Below are 18,041 nucleotides of genomic sequence, written 5' to 3' on the forward strand. Positions count from 1 at the left end.
GGTAAATTATATGGGAGGGTATTGATTGAGAGGGTGAAGGCATGTACAGAGCATCAGATTGGGGAAGAGCAGTGTGGTTTCAGAAGTGGTAGAGGATGTGTGGATCAGGTGTTTGCTTTGAAGAATGTATGTGAGAAATACTTAGAAAAGCAAATGGATTTGTATGTAGCATTTATGGATCTGGAGAAGGCATATGATAGAGTTGATAGAGATGCTCTGTGGAAGGTATTAAGAATATATGGTGTGGGAGGAAAGTTGTTAGAAGCAGTGAAAAGTTTTTATCGAGGATGTAAGGCATGTGTACGTGTAGGAAGAGAGGAAAGTGATTGGTTCTCAGTGAATGTAGGTTTGCGGCAGGGGTGTGTGATGTCTCCATGGTTGTTTAATTTGTTTATGGATGGGGTTGTTAGGGAGGTAAATGCAAGAGTTTTGGAAAGAGGGGCAAGTATGAAGTCTGTTGGGGATGAGAGAGCTTGGGAAGTGAGTCAGTTGTTGTTCGCTGATGATACAGCGCTGGTGGCTGATTCATGTGAGAAACTGCAGAAGCTGGTGACTGAGTTTGGTAAAGTGTGTGGAAGAAGAAAGTTAAGAGTAAATGTGAATAAGAGCAAGGTTATTAGGTACAGTAGGGTTGAGGGTCAAGTCAATTGGGAGGTGAGTTTGAATGGAGAAAAACTGGAGGAAGTGAAGTGTTTTAGATATCTGGGAGTGGATCTGGCAGCGGATGGAACCATGGAAGCGGAAGTGGATCATAGGGTGGGGGAGGGGGCGAAAATTCTGGGGGCCTTGAAGAATGTGTGGAAGTCGAGAACATTATCTCGGAAAGCAAAAATGGGTATGTTTGAAGGAATAGTGGTTCCAACAATGTTGTATGGTTGCGAGGCGTGGGCTATGGATAGAGTTGTGCGCAGGAGGATGGATGTGCTGGAAATGAGATGTTTGAGGACAATGTGTGGTGTGAGGTGGTTTGATCGAGTGAGTAACGTAAGGGTAAGAGAGATGTGTGGAAATAAAAAGAGCGTGGTTGAGAGAGCAGAAGAGGGTGTTTTGAAGTGGTTTGGGCACATGGAGAGAATGAGTGAGGAAAGATTGACCAAGAGGATATATGTGTCGGAGGTGGAGGGAACGAGGAGAAGAGGGAGACCAAATTGGAGGTGGAAAGATGGAGTGAAAAAGATTTTGTGTGATCGGGGCCTGAACATGCAGGAGGATGAGAGGAGGGCAAGGAATAGAGTGAATTGGAGCGATGTGGTATACCGGGGTTGACGTGCTGTCAGTGGATTGAATCAAGGCATGTGAAGCGTCTGGGGTAAACCATGGAAAGCTGTGTAGGTATGTATATTTGCGTGTGTGGACGTATGTATATACATGTGTATGGGGGGGGGTTGGGCCATTTCTTTCGTCTGTTTCCTTGCGCTACCTCGCAAACGCGGGAGACAGCGACAAAGTATATAAAAAAAAAAAAAAATCTCTCTTACCCTATTATTACTTACTGAATCAAACCATATATATATATATATATATATATATATATATATATATATATATATATATATATATATATATATATATATATATATATATATATTTATTTATTTATTTATATCTATTACACTTATCACCGTCTCCTGCGACAGAGAGGTAGTGCAAGGAAAAAGACAAAAGGATGGCCCAACCCACCCACATACATGTGTATAAACATAAACATATACATGCACAGAAATACATATATACACATGCACATGTTCATACTTGCTGCCTTCATCCATGCACTTTGCCATCCAGCCACACATGAAATATCACACACACACACAAAGAAGCACTAGGAAAAGACAAAAAGGCCACATTCATTCACACTCAGTCTCTAGCTGTCGTGTGTAATGCACCAAAATCACAGCTCCCTTTCCAAATCCAGGCCCCATAAAACTTTCCATGGTTTACCCCAGATTCTTCACATGCCCTGGTTCAATCCACTGACAGCGAGTCGATCCTGGTATACCATATCTTTCCAATTCACTCTATTTCTTGCACACCTTCCACCCTCCTGTATGTTCAGGCCCTGATCACTCAAAATCTTTTTCACTCCATCCTTCCACCTCCAATTTGGTCTCCTGCTTATCCTTCTTCCCTCCACTTCTGACACATATATCCACCTTGCCAATCTTTCCTCACTCATTCTCTCCAAGTGACCAAAGCATTTCAACACACCCTCTTCTGTTCTATCAACCATGCTCTTTTCACATATATATACATACGTATTATTTTATATCTTGGGACGGGATACAGAACACTTCCCATGTATGTCCTGCGTGTCACAGAAGGCAAATAAAAGGGGAGTTAGTGGGAGGCTGGAAATCCTCCCCTCTCATTTCTAATTTTCCAAAAGAAGGAACAGATAAGGGGCCCAAGTGAGGATACTCCCTCTAAAGCTCAGTTTTCTGTTCTTAACTCTACCTCACTAACGGGGGAAACGTGAATATATATGAAAAAAAATATTATCTATTATACATAATTGCTGTTCCCACGTCACCGAGGTAGCACCAGGAAACAGATGAAGAATGGCCCATCTACTCATATACACATAAACATAAAAGCCAATATACATACATATACATATCAACATATACATACATATACTCAGACATAAAAATATAGACACATGTACATATTCATATTTGCTTTCCCTCATCCATTCCTGTCACTACCCCGACAAACAGGAAATAGTGCTGCTAACCCCCACTTCAGAGAGGTAGCATCAGGAAAACAGAAAAAAGGCCACATTCCTTCACACTCAGTCTCTAGCTATCTTGTGTAATGCATCAAAAACCACAGCTCCCTATCCACATCCAGGCCCCAAAGACCTTTCCATGGTTTACTCCACATGCTTCACATGCCCTGGTTCAGTCCAATGACAGCATGTCAACCCCAGTATACCACATCGTTCCAATTCACTCTATTCCTTGCATGCCTATCACCCTCCTGTAAGTTCGGGCCATGGTTGCTAAAAATCTTTTTCACTTCATCCTTCTACCTCCCATTTGGTCTCCTGCTTCTCCTTGTTCCCTTCACCTCTGACACATATATCCTCTTTGTTATTCTTTCCTCACTCATTCTCTCCTAATGTCCAAACCATTTCAACACACCTTCTTCTACTCTCTCAACTACACTCTTTATTTCCACACATCTCTCTTACCCTTTCGTTACTTACTCGATCAAATCACCTCACCACATGTTGTCCTCAAACATTTCATTTCCAACACATCCACCCTCCTCCATACAACCCTATCTATAGCCCATGTTCCACAACCATATATCATTTTTGGAACTTCTATATATCAAACTGGTGATCGGGAATACCTGGTTTAAAAAGAGAGATGTACATAAGTATACGAATGTAAGTAGGAGAGGTGGCTAGAGAGCATTAATGGATTATGTGTTAATTGATAAGCGCATGAAAGAGAGACTTTTGGATGTTAATGTGCTGAGAAAGGCAACTGGAGGGATGTCTGATCATTATCTTGTGGAGGCGAAAGTAAAGATTTGTAGAGGTTTTTAGAAAAGAAGAGAGAATGTTGGGAGGAAGAGAGTGGTGAGAGGAAGTGAGCTTGGAAAGGAGACTTGTGTGAGGAAGTACCAAGAAAGACTGAGTGCAGAATGGAAAGGGTGAGAGCAAATGACGTAAGGGGAGTAGGGGAGGTATGGGATGAATTTAGGGAAGCAGTGATGATTTGCACAAAAGATGCTTGTGACATGAGAAAGGTGGGAGGTGGGCAGATTAGAAAGGGTAGTGAGTGGTGAGATGAAGAAGTAAGATTGTTAGTGAAAGAGAAGTGAGAGGCGTTTGGATGATTTTTGCAAGGAAGTAGTGCGAATGACTGGTAGATGTATGAAAGAAAAAGGCAGGAGGTCAAGAGAAAGGTGCAAGAGGTAAAAAAGAGGGCAAATGAGAGTTGGGGTGAGAGAGTATCATTAAATTCTAGGGAGAATAAAAAGATGTTTTGGAAGGAGGCAAATAACGTGCATAATACAAGAGAACAATTGGAAACATCGGTGAAGGGGGCTAATGGGGAGATGATAAGAAGTAGTGGTGACGTGAGAAGGAGATGGAGTGAGTATTTTGAAGGTTTGTTGAATGTGTCTGATGATAGAGTGGCAAATATAGGGTGCTTTGGTTGAGGTGGTGTGCGAAGTGAGAGGGTCAGGGAGAGTGGTTTGGTAAACAGAGAAGAGGTAGTGAAAGCTTTGCGGAAGATGAAAGCCAGCAAGGTGGCGGGTTTGGATGGTATTGCAGTGGAATCTATTAAAAAAAGGAGGTGACTGTGTTGTTGACTGGTTGGTAAGGATATTCAATGAATGTATGGTTCCTGGTGCAGTGCCCGAGGATTGGCGGAATGTACACATAGTGCCATTGTACAAAGGCAAAGGGGATAAATGTGTGTGTTCAAATTACGGAGGTATAAGTCTCTTGAGTATTCCTGGGAAATTATATGGAAGGGTATTGATTGAGAGGGTAAAGGCATGAACAGAGCATCAGATTGGAGAAGAGCAGTTTGGTTACAGAAGTGGTAAAGGATGTGTGGATCAGGTGTTTGCTTTGAAGAAGGTATGTGAGAAATACTTAGGAAAACAGATGGACTTGTATGTAGCATTTACGGATCTGGAGAAGGCATATGATAGGGTTGATAGAGATGCTTTGTGGAAGGATTTAAGAGTATATGGTGTGGGAGGTAAGTTGTTTAAAGCAGTGAAAAGTTTTTATCAAGGATGTAAGGCATATGTACAAGTAGGAAGAGAGGAAAGTGATTGGTTCCCAGTGAATGTCGGTTTGCGGCAGGGGTGCTTGATGACTCCATCGTTGTTGTATATGTTTATGGATGGGGGTGGTTAGAGAGGTGAATGTGAGAGTTCTGGAGAGAGGGGCAAGTATGCAGTCTATTGTGGATGAGAGGGCTTAGGAATTAAGTCAGTTGTTGTTTGCTGATGATACAGCACTGGTGGCTGATTCAGGTGAGACACTGGAGAGGTTGGTGACTGAGTGTGGTAAAGTGTGTGAAAGGAGAAAGTTGAGAATAAATGTGAATAAAAGTAATGTTATTAGGTTCAGTAGGGTGGAGAGACAAGTTACCTGGGAGTTAAGTTTGAATAGAGAAAAACTGGAGGAAGTGAAGTGTTTTATGTATCTGGGAGTGGACTTAGCAGTTGATGGAACCATGGAAGTGGAAGTGAGTCAGAGGGTGGGGGAGGAGGTGAAACAGTAAAATGGTAGGACATACTAACTGATCTACCATGAAATTAACCTGGAACCTAATACTAACTCCATACACATATCAGCCTTCCCTATGCAGTTTTCTTGTTATTTTATTGGTAGATCAGTTAGTTCATGAAATGCTTGATGATGAATTCACTGGGCCAGGTTCCAGCCCATAAAACTCACCACTCTTACTTATTCTGAAGTCTGAGGGAAATTTCTTTTTTGTCACTGATTACAGACATCTTAATAAGCTCAAAGTTCCAGACCAAAATCCTTTACCTATCATGGGTGATCTTCAAAACAGTGGGGAAAATAATAACTTTTAGCTCTTTTGACCTTATACAAGGTTTTTGGCAAGTGGACATTGCAAGCAGTAAGAAGCAACAGACACTTTTTTGTCCCTAAGGGACATTTTCAAGTTAAAAAATAAATTTACCTGGCTGATGAACATGGTATTCCATTGTCTTTAGGAAAGAAACATGATGATATATTTGAATGATATCAAACTGACACCAGAAAATGTTTCTCAACATCTCGCTAAGCTGGAAATTCATTCAGAGATTGGAAGAATCAGCACTTATGACTAAGTCATCAGAGCTTCATTTCTTCATCAAGGAGCTTAAATTTCTAGGACAAGCAGTAAATGAGCAAGGAATCACCACATGTTATGACAAATTAAAAGCTGTAAAAAACTTTCTAGTGCCTAACACCATGGCATTAGGTCCTACTGGATTTTACAAGGCTTTTATCTGTGATTTTGCAAAGAAAGCCTAACTCTTAATGGACACATTGAAAAAAGATCATTAGTATAAATGGAATGAACCATTACAGCAAGTGTTTGATCTCTTGAAGGAAGCTCTTACTAAAGCTCCAGTTCTTCATTTCCCCAATTTTTCAGAACCATTCACTTTGGGAAATTACACTTCAGATAAAGGGCTGGATGCAGTTTTTAAAAAGGATAAACATGGCAAGAAAGTTCCAAGTACTTATGCAGATAAAAATCATCTTAACCAGAGTCAAACTATTCTGTAACAGAATTGGTGGCACTGGTTGTGGTATGGTCTTGCAAAAACTTTAGGGATTTAATTAATGGGTACTGAATCTGGATATTAATGGATGATGCCCTAATGGTACAGCTAAGAATAAAAACCACAGAGGAGAAGCTGGCCTGCTGGTACCTGATCACACAGGAATATGATTCTAAGTTTGAATGCCTCCACAATAAAGCAAATATAGAAATATTCACATTATCTCATATAGCATCAATAATACCTAATTACATTACTCTTGATGAGGGAGAGGTGGCATCTATACAGTAACAGAAGCCTGAGCAGGGACCTCTGATATGTCTTTTTGGGAGTGAAGCCCATACAGTCACAGGAAAGAAACCAGTACCCCTGATGGAGTTAAAAATTACTGATGATGTGCTATACATACATGTGCCTACAGAAGTTAAAGGCCAAAGTGGTATGGGGAAACCTGATAATCAAGGTCCCCAAGAGCTTGGTCCCAGATGTGTTAAAGATTGTCCATGATTCTCCCAGAAGGACCCATCCTGGTAAAGACAAGACTCTAAAGTATGGTCCAGGATAAACGAATTGCGGACAGGTATCACTCATCTGATGTACATAATGGTCATATGACTGCCATCTCCTATGCTGAATTATTATGTTTTGGATAAACCCTGGCACAAAATTTGCCTTGATTTGTTCAGTGGATTTCAATCCACTGAAGATGGTACATTACTTTTGAATCACGACCGACAATTTCTCTAGATACTTTGAAATGGTACCCATTAACGATAAGATGGCAGTTAGGTGGCAAATGCTTTCCACAATAACAATGTCAGCACACATACCAAGCCAAAGATAAGGGTGTATGACATGATATTCTGAATGAGTTATGCACATTACATGGCATCTGCAAGGTTAACACCAAGCTGTATTACCCTAATTAGTAACTGCCTGTTTAAGAGCTTTATTAGCAAAGTACTGGATATGATGCACCAAATTCTAAATCCAAGTGGTGACACCTGGGACAAGGGTATTCCCATGGTCCAAAGCATAATCAATTCAGCATTTACATTTCTGTTGGGGATTTCCCACATTTCATCCTTAATAATGTTCAAACTTAAACTTGTGTTTGGATGAATACTTGTATTTGGATGAATACATCAAGAACAGACAGGGCCAAATACAAAATATAAATTGAAGTCTTAAGGAGTCACTAAAAGGGGCAAATCTAGATATGGTTATAGAATGCAACCCATTTAGAATAGTTGGGAAGTTACATGGTCATAAATTTAAGCAAGAACTCACAGTGAGTAGGGAGACAAAAACACAGCACATACATCATTTAAAGGCATTGAACTATACAGCTTTAAAGTCAACATTCACTTTGACTATTGATACAGCAGATCTGTCTGCTCCAGTTCTGTCCCTGGATGAGTATACCTCTCAATCTGTAACCCTCTTAAATCATCTCTGTCTCCTTCTTCTTCACCTGGGAAATAGCTATGGAAAAGTGCAACTGGATGTTCACACTATGCCAAAGGAAATTACCACAATCAGTCACATGCTCAATGAAGAGAAAAGCTTTGTATAATTAAGGGTTGCTATCATTAATGCAAAATTAAAAGGTCACATTCTTGTAGAAATGTGGGTCCTCAATCTTCTTGTCATACATATAGTATACCATTCACGTGGAGCTCACCAACAGAGCCCCCTGATTTGCAGGCAGTGAGGCATAGAAACTTGGTAGAAGAAGAAGGCGAAGTCCTAGTACTAACAAATGAAATAATGGTTGTACTCATCTGCCCCTATCTATGGTTAGTATTCACTAAAATCTGAATGTTACAACCCCAGACATCAAATTCTGCCAATTCCAGCACAACACATACCTATAGGTCAGCCTTGCAGTAGAAGGTAAAACAAATATGTGTCAAACTCTCTGATTTCTTACATCATCAAGAGCAAGGTGAATGGTATAGGTGGGGTCTACTTGGTACTGAAGAACAAATTTTAGGTAGCTTGTTCAGAGCTGACACACAGAAAGAGATGCACTCAGTCTTGGACAATGTTGAAGAGCCATTTTCTAGGTGTGATACTCATGAAACTTCTAGAAGTCACCATCTAAAATACACACAAGTATGTTGCCAAAATGAATGAAATCACTAAAGCAGTGAACGGAATCTATGAGCACAATCACCTATCTAAACACCTGAGAGATATGAAGAAGGTACAACACCTGGTGACAATAGTGGCAGTAAATAATGTGATACTAGAACAGAGTATTCTGTATACTGGCTTACTATATATTCTTATCTGATTTTCTATATTCTTATCTGATTTTCTATGGGCTAATGAATATAAGGTCACCCAAACATTGTTACCATTTACAGTGCTTAAAGACTTGTTATAAAGAGCTAAGGAGCTGTGGAATCTACAGCCAATGTACGTTGGAGAGTAAGTGGAGTTTTACTATCCACTGTTGGGGGTTTCCGATGCCAAAAGATACCTTTTAGTATCCCATTCACAGTAAATTTTTCAAACTTTTCAAAATATATTTCCTTTCCCATCTTCCATAAGAACTCCCTTCATGTAGCTTTTATCTATGGGAACTTACTGTTGCTTTCACAGGACCTGACTACAGTTTCTTATTCAAGACAACATACATCATTCTCAAAAGTGTATTAACCAACTTAAACTTTGTATTGCCCAAATATTAACTTTTGAGTCTGAAGTCGAAGACACTTGTGAACTTGCTATTGGTATAAACTTTAGCCTAGTTAATAAATGCACATGTATTTAAAAGAAAGACTTTGTCCAACAGCACACACATTTGAATGATGGCAAGTACCTCTTCATTGTTAAGGAACTCGTCTGTCACATGCCAGTGTTGTGACTCAGTTTCTTCCACAGTTTTAGATTTATACATATAACCTAACTATTAAACTTTAAAGACCAAAAAAAATTTTGCCATGTAGAAAAAGATCCACTCACAACACAAGACCCTTACAACACTTATACAATGTGGAACCACTCAACATGTTAAAGGGTGAGTTTACTGTTGCTCAAACTACAGCCGAGATGTCTGCTAACAACTATTCAGTTCTGCCCTTGTACTTACACCCAGGATTTCACATTCCTGTTTTTCAACATTGTCAGGATTAATAATTACTGGCATTTAAGTTCTTTTGATTCTTGGAGTTTGTTGTTTTGTATGAAATTGTCTCACCCACAGGTGTAAAGCTAACCCTGTCTAGGAAGACTGAACAGTGAAGCAAGATCTGAAGATTGTACACATTCTTCAAGAGTCATTACATTCTCATTTTTATGTTTTCCCCCTTAATTGTCAATGCTACTGTACTTATGATTTTGTAATTATGTTTATATTGTTACTGTATTTCATAATTAACTTGCTATTTCTAATTTTAGCATATCAGCCCTATTCTTGTATCATGGGGCATACTTTATTCCTTTTACGACTGATATCTTCATGTCTGACTTGTTATATATGCTTGTGTCTTACTTCACTGGCCATGTGGCATTTGCTTCTTATGACCTATAGATACTTAGATTTGTCTATGCATTTGAAGACTGTTATTTTTAGGTATGACCATTTGCTTTGTTATAATTATTGTTGTATATCTTTTTTTATAATCACATATATTTTATTTGTTCCAAGTTATCCAAGGAATAATTTTTTTCCAGTTTTATTCTCAATTTTGTTCCTCAAATATCTCCTATGTTTATCTTACACGCCATGTTCTAACTTAATATTTTGCTCTTTGATTCTTATATTAAAGTACTAGTATTGTCTTTTTGTCACTCAGCTGCATGGATTTTCATGTGCACTCTTTTCAGTCTTTGGCTGGCCCTGATGTCACTTTTTGGCTATCTCTGATGTCACCCACACTCCTACATTGGATTCATCACTTATCATCAACACCTGACACGGACATTTCTCTACTGATGCTATAAGTGGTGAAGTCATTGTGTGGTAACCTGAACAAGCCCCAGTAGGTGCCTTTCTCTAGGTGCCTGCTGTATGTTGGGTGAACATTTGAGGACAGAAGAATTCATGGGTCAGCAGTGTTGGAAAGAGTACTACGCTGGTGGTGGCTGGCTCCTCAGTGTAGTGTTGAATTCTCTCTTGGGAGCTGTGTGGGGTGTTACAGGAGTGGCCAGTGATCCTTAATTGTAAATAAACATAAGTTATTCTTAGAGTAAATCAGTAAGTCCATGGGAGTATAAATTTCCAACTTTACTTACATTCCAGAACCAAGGTGATTACCTCTAATGATTACATGACAGTACACAGGCAGCTGAATTATAAATATTCCTGTGAGAAGATGCAAGTGTTTAGGGAAGAGCTGAGTGAGTACATCAGCAATTTGAAGTGAGGGATTGAGTATTAGTTAGGGGAGATTTGAAAGCAAGAGTGGACATTGTAGCAGTTGAGTGCATAATAGATGATATCATGAGATACTCATTATAAATGGAAGAGGTAAAGAGCTTGTGGAGATGCGTGCTGAAAAAGGAGTGGTGATTGGGAGTCCCTCCTTTATAACTTGGAACACACAAAAGTTTAGATTATAAAGTGGGATTGAAGGTAAGCACAAGTTACTGGATTATAGCTTAATTCATAGGTGTGCTCCTGGATACAAATATGCTGAGAAGACTGAGTTGTGGGATGTTTGATCAATTGTCGGTAGAGGAAAGGCTGAAAATCTGCAGAGGCTTTAGATATAAAAAATGTATGGATGGCAAGAATGTGAAAAAAATGAGTAAGCATGAAAAGGAGACTTGTGTGAGGAGATGCCAAGAGAGAATGAATAAATATCAAAAGGAAAATAAAAACAAAACTTGGGGAATGGGTGAGGTATGGAAGGCACAAAGGGAAATACTTTACCAAACTCAGCAACAAGCTTCTGCAGTTTCTCACCCGAACAAGCCACCAGCGCTATATCATCACTGAACAACAACTGACTCACTTCCCAAGCCCTCTCATCCACAACAATTTGCATACTTGCCCCTCTCTCCAAAACTCTTGCATTCACCTCCCTAACAACTCCATTCATAAACAAATTAAACAACCATGGAGACATCACGCACCCCTGCCGCAAACCGTCATTCACTGAGAACCAATCACTTTCCTCTCTTCCTACTCGTTGGCATGCCTTATGTCCTCAATAAAAACTTTTCCCTGCTTCTAGCAACTTGCCTCCCACACCATATATTCTTAATACCTTCCACAGAGCATCTCTATCAACTCTATCATATGCCTTCTCTAGATCCATAAGTGCTACATACAAATCCATTTGTTTTTCTAAGTATTTCACACATGCATTCTTCAAAGCAAACACCTGATCCACACATCCTCTACCACTTTTTAAACCACACTGCTCTTCCCCAATCTGATGCTCTGTACAAGCCTTCACTCTCTCAATAAAAACCCTCCCATATAATTTCGAAGGAATACACAACAAACTTATACCTCTGTAATTTGAACACTCACCTTTATCCTCTTTACCTTTGTAAATGGCACTATGCATGCATTCCACCATTCCTCATTATATATATATATATATATATATATATATATATATATATATATATATATATATATATATATATATATATATATTTTTTTTTTGTCGCTGTCTCCCGCGTTTCCAGGTAGCGCAAGGAAACAGACAAAAGAAATGGCCCAACCCACCCCCATACACATGTATATACATACGTCCACACACGCAAATATACATACCTACACAGCTTTCCATGGTTTACCCCAGACGCTTCACATGCCCTGATTCAATCCACTGACAGCACGTCAACCCCGGTATACCACATCGATCCAATTCACTCTATTCCTTGCCCGCCTTTCACCCTCCTGCATGTTCAGGCCCCGATCACACAAAATCTTTTTCACTCCATCTTTCCACCTCCAATTTGGTCTCCCACTTCTCATCGTTCCCTACGCCTCCGACACATATATCCTCTTGGTCAATCTTTCCTCACTCATTCTCTCCATGTGCCCAAACCATTTCAAAACATCCTCTTCTGCTCTCTCAACCACGCTCTTTTTATTTCCACACATCTCTCTTACCCTTACGTTACTTACTCGATCAAACCACCTCACACCACACATTGTCCTCAAACAACTCATTTCCAGCACATCCATCCTCCTGCGCACAACTCTATCCATAGCCCACACCTCACAACCATACAACATTGTTGGAACCACTATTCCTTCAAACATACCCATTTTTGCTTTCTGAGATAATGTTCTCGACTTCCACACATTCTTCAAGGCTCCCAGAATTTTCGCCCCCTCCCCCACCCTATAATCCACTTCCGCTTCCATGGTTCCATCCGCTGCCAGATCCACTCCCAGATATCGAAAACACTTTACTTCCTCCAGTTTTTCTCCATTCAAACTTACCTCACAATTGACTTGACTCTCAACCCTACTGTACCTAATAACCTTGCTCTTATTCACATTTACTCTTAACTTTCTTCTTTCACAAACTTTACCAAACTCAGTCAACAGCTTCAGCAGTTTCTCACATGAATCAGCCACCAGCGCTGTATCATCAGGGAACAACAACTGACTCACTTCCCAAGCTCTCTCATCCCCAACAGACTTCATACTTGCCCCTCTTTCCAAAACTCTTGCATTCACCTCCCTAACAACCCCATCCATAAACAAATTAAACAACCATGGAGACATCACACACCCCTGCCGCAAACCTACATTCACTGAGAACCAATCAATTTCCTCTCTTCCTACACGTACACATGCCTTACATCCTCGATATATATATATATATATATATATATATATATATATATATATATATATATATATATATATATCTTTCTTTCTTTCAAACTATTCGCCATTTCCCGCATTAGCGAGGTAGCGCCAAGAACAGAGGACTGGGCCTTTGAGGGAATACCCTCACCTGGCCCAATTCTCTGCTCCTTCTTTTGGAAAAAAAAAAAAAAAAATGAATAAATCTATATATATTTTCTTTCTTTCAAACTATTCGCCATTTCCCGCGTTAGCAAGGTAGCGTTAAGAACTGAGGACTGGGCCTCTGAGGGAATATCCTCATATATATATATATATATATATATATATATATATATATATATATATATATATTTTTGCTTGTTGCTGTCTCCCATGTTTGCGAGGTAGCGCAAGGAAAAAGATGAAAGAAATGGCCCAACCCACCCCCATACACATGTATATACATACGTCCACACACGCAAAATATACATACCTACACAGCTTTCCATGGTTTACCCCAGACGCTTCACATGCCCTGATTCAATCCACTGACAGCACGTCAACCCCGGTATACCACATCGATCCAATTCACTCTATTCCTTGCCCTCCTTTCACCCTCCTGCATGGTCAGGCCCCGATCACACAAAATCTTTTTCACTCCATCTTTCCACCTCCAATTTGGTCTCCCACTTCTCCTCGTTCCCTCCACCTCCGACACATATATCCTCTTGGTCAATCTTTCCTCACTCATTCTCTCCATGTGCCCAAACCATTTCAAAACACCCTCTTCTGCTCTCTCAACCACGCATCTCTCTTACCCTTACGTTACTTACTCGATCAAACCACCTCACACCACACATTGTCCTCAAACAACTCATTTTCAGCACATCCATCCTCCTGCGCACAACTCTATCCATAGCCCACGCCTCGCAACCATTCAACATTGTTGGAACCACTATTCCTTCAAACATACCCATTTTTGCTTTCCGAGATAATGTTCTTGACTTCCACACATTCTTCAAGGCTCCCAGAATTTTCGCCCCCTCCCCCACCCTATGATCCACTTCCGCTTCCATGGTTCCATCCGCTGCCAGATCCACTCCCAGATATCTAAAACACTTTACTTCCTCCAGTTTGTCTCCATTCAAACTTACCTCACAATTGACTTGACTCTCAACCCTACTGTACCTAATAACCTTGCTCTTATTCACATTTACTCTTAACTTTCTTCTTTCACAAACTTTACCAAACTCAGTCACCAGCTTCTGCAGTTTCTCACGTGAATCAGCCACCAGCACTGTATCATCAGCGAACAACGACTGACTCACTTCCCAAGCTCTCTCATCCCCAACAGACTTCATACTTGCCCCTCTTTCCAAAACTCTTGCATTCACCTCCCTAACAACCCCATCCATAAACAAATTAAACAACCATGGAGACATCACACACCCCTGCCGCAAACCTACATTCACTGAGAACCAATCAATTTCCTCTCTTCCTACACGTACAGATGCCTTACATCATCGATATATATATATATATATATATATATATATATATATATATATATATATATATATATATATATATATTTTTTTTTTTTTAAACTATTCGCCATTTCCCGCATTAGCGAGGTAGCGCTAAGAACAGAGGACTGGGCCTTTTTTGGAATATCCTCACCTAGGCCCCCCTCTGTTCCTTCTTTTGGAAAATTTAAAAAAAAAACAAGAGGGGAGGAATTCCAGCCCCCCCGCTCCCTCCCCTTTTAGTCGCCTTCTACGACACGCAGGGAATACGTGGGAAGTATTCTTAAACCCCTATCCCCATATATATATATATATTTTTTTTTTATTATACTTTGTCGCTGTCTCCCGCGTTTGCGAGGTAGCGCAAGGAAACAGACGAAAGAAATGGCCCAACCCCCCCCATACACATGTATATACATACGTCCACACACGCAAATATACATACCTACACAGCTTTCCATGGCTTACCCCAGACGCTTCACATGCCCTGCTTCAATCCACTGACAGCACGTCAACCCCGGTATACCACATCGCTCCAATTCACTCTATTCCTTGCCCTCCTTTCACCCTCCTGCATGTTCAGGCCCCGTTCACACAAAATCTTTTTCACTCCATCTTTCCACCTCCAATTTGGTCTCCCTCTTCTCCTTGTTCCCTCCACCTCCGACACATATATCCTCTTAGTCAATCTTTCCTCACTCATCCTCTCCATGTGCCCAAACCACTTCAAAACACCCTCTTCTGCTCTCTCAACCACGCTCTTTTTATTTCCACACATCTCTCTTACCCTTACGTTACTCACTCGATCAAACCACCTCACACCACACATTGTCCTCAAACATCTCATTTCCAGCACATCCATCCTCCTGCGCACAACTCTATCCATAGCCCATGCCTCGCAACCATACAACATTGTTGGAACCACTATTCCTTCAAACATACCCATTTTTGCTTTCCGAGATAATGTTCTCGACTTCCACACATTCTTCAAGGCCCCCAGGATTTTCGCCCCCTCCCCCACCCTATGATCCACTTCCGCTTCCATGGTTCCATCCGCTGCCAGATCCACTCCCAGATATCTAAAACACTTCACTTCCTCCAGTTTTTCTCCATTCAAACTCACCTCCCAATTGACTTGACCCTCAACCCTACTGTACCTAATAACCTTGCTCTTATTCACATTTACTCTTAACTTTCTTCTTCCACACACTTTTCCAAACTCAGTCACCAGCTTCTGCAGTTTCTCACATGAATCAGCCACCAGCGCTGTATCATCAGCGAACAACAACTGACTCACTTCCCAAACTCTCTCATCCCCAACAGACTTCATACTTGCCCCCCTTTCCAAAACTCTTGCATTTACTTCCCTAACAAACCCATCCATAAACAAATTAAACAACCATAGAGACATCACACACCCCTGCCGCAAACCTACATTCACTGAGAACCAATCACTTTCCTCTCTTCCTACACGTACACATGCCTTACATCCTCGATAAAAACTTTTCACTGCTTCTAACAACTTGCCTCCCACACCATATATTCTTAATACCTTCCACAGAGCATCTCTATCAACTCTATCATATGCCTTCTCCAGATCCATAAATGCTACATACAAATCCATTTGCTTTTCTAAGTATTTCTCACATACATTCTTCAAAGCAAACTCCTGATCCACACATCTTCTACCACTTCTGAAACCACACTGCTCTTCCCCAATCTGATGCTCTGTACATGCCTTCACCCTCTCAATCAATACCCTCCCATATAATTTACCAGGAATACTCAACAAACTTATACCTCTGTAATTTGAGCACTCACTCTTATCCCCTTTGCCTTTGTACAATGGCACTATGCACGCATTCTGCCAATCCTCAGGCACCTCACCATGAGTCATACATACATTAAATAACCTTACCAACCAGTCAACAATACAGTCACCCCCTTTTTTAATAAATTCCACTGCAATACCATCCAAACCTGCTGCCTTGCCGGCTTTCATCTTCCGCAAAGCTTTCACTACCTCTTCTCTGTTTACCAAATCATTTTCCCTAACCCTCTCACTTTGCACACCACCTCGACCAAAACACCCTATATCTGCCACTCTATCATCAAACACATTCAACAAACCTTCAAAATACTCACTCCATCTCCTTCTCACATCACCACTACTTGTTATCACCTCCCCACTTGCGCCCTTCACCGAAGTTCCCATTTGCTCCCTTGTCTTACGCACTTTATTTACCTCCTTCCAGAACATCTTTTTATTCTCCCTAAAATTTAATGATACTCTCTCACCCCAACTCTCATTTGCCCTCTTTTTCACCTCTTGCACCTTTCTCTTGACCTCCTGCCTCTTTCTTTTATACATCTCCCACTCAATTGCATTTTTTCCCTGCAAAAATCATCCAAATGCCTCTCTCTTCTCTTTCACTAATACTCTTACTTCTTCATCCCACCACTCAATACCCTTTCTAATCAACCCACCTCCCACTCTTCTCATGCCACAAGCATCTTTTGCGCAATCCATCACTGATTCCCTAAATACATCCCATTCCTCCCCCACTCCCCTTACTTCCATTGTTCTCACCTTTTTCCATTCTGTACTCAGTCTCTCCTGGTACTTCCTCACACAGGTCTCCTTCTCAAGCTCACTTACTCTCACCACCCTCTTCACCCCAACATTCACTCTTCTTTTCTGAAAACCCATACAAATCTTCACCTTAGCCTCCACAAGATAATGATCAGACATCCCTCCAGTTGCACCTCTCAGCACATTAACATCCAAAAGTCTCTCTTTCGCACGCCTGTCAATTAACACGTAATCCAATAACGCTCTCTGGCCATCTCTCCTACTTACATAAGTATACTTATGTATATCTCGCTTTTTAAATCAGGTATTCCCAATCATCAGTCCTTTTTCAGCACATAAATCTACAAGCTCTTCACCATTTCCATTTACAACACTGAACACCCCATGTATACCAATTATTCCCTCAACTGCCACATTACTCACCTTTGCATTCAAATCACCCATCACTATGACCCGGTCTCGTGCATCAAAACCACTAACACACTCATTCAGCTGCTCCCAAAACACTTGCCTCTCTTGATCTTTCTTCTCATGCCCAGGTGCATATGCACCAATAATCACCCACCTCTCTCCATCAACTTTCAGTTTTACCCATATTAATCGAGAATTTACTTTCTTACACTCTATCACATACTCCCACAACTCCTGTTTCAGGAGTATTGCTACTCCTTCCCTTGCTCTTGTCCTCTCACTAACCCCTGACTTTACTCCCCAGACATTCCCAAACCACTCTTCCCCTTTACCCTTGAGCTTCGTTTCACTCAGAGCCAAAACATCCAGGTTCCTTTCCTCAAACATACTACCTATCTCTCCTTTTTTCACATCTTGGTTACATCCACACACATTTAGGCACCCCACTCTGAGCCTTCGA

At 40.7% G+C, this 18,041-nt stretch overlaps 1 protein-coding gene across 2 annotated transcripts in view; it reads right to left on the reverse strand.

Annotated features, from left to right (window-relative positions):
- Positions 1-1,572: 1,572 nt before the first annotated feature.
- LOC139749878 (uncharacterized) overlaps positions 1,573-18,041 on the reverse strand; it is a 206,869-nt gene continuing 190,400 nt past the window's right edge. The window contains exon 6 of one of the 2 annotated variants that reach the window (XM_071664251.1): positions 1,573-10,412. The gene's annotated coding sequence lies outside the window, so the exon portion shown is untranslated. Of the gene's footprint in view, positions 10,446-18,041 lie in introns of both variants that reach the window. The other variant, XM_071664250.1, reaches the window with a different exon arrangement.

The sequence above is a fragment of the Panulirus ornatus genome, chromosome 8 (assembly GCF_036320965.1).
Source record: "Panulirus ornatus isolate Po-2019 chromosome 8, ASM3632096v1, whole genome shotgun sequence".
NCBI classification, from domain to species: domain Eukaryota; kingdom Metazoa; phylum Arthropoda; class Malacostraca; order Decapoda; family Palinuridae; genus Panulirus; species Panulirus ornatus.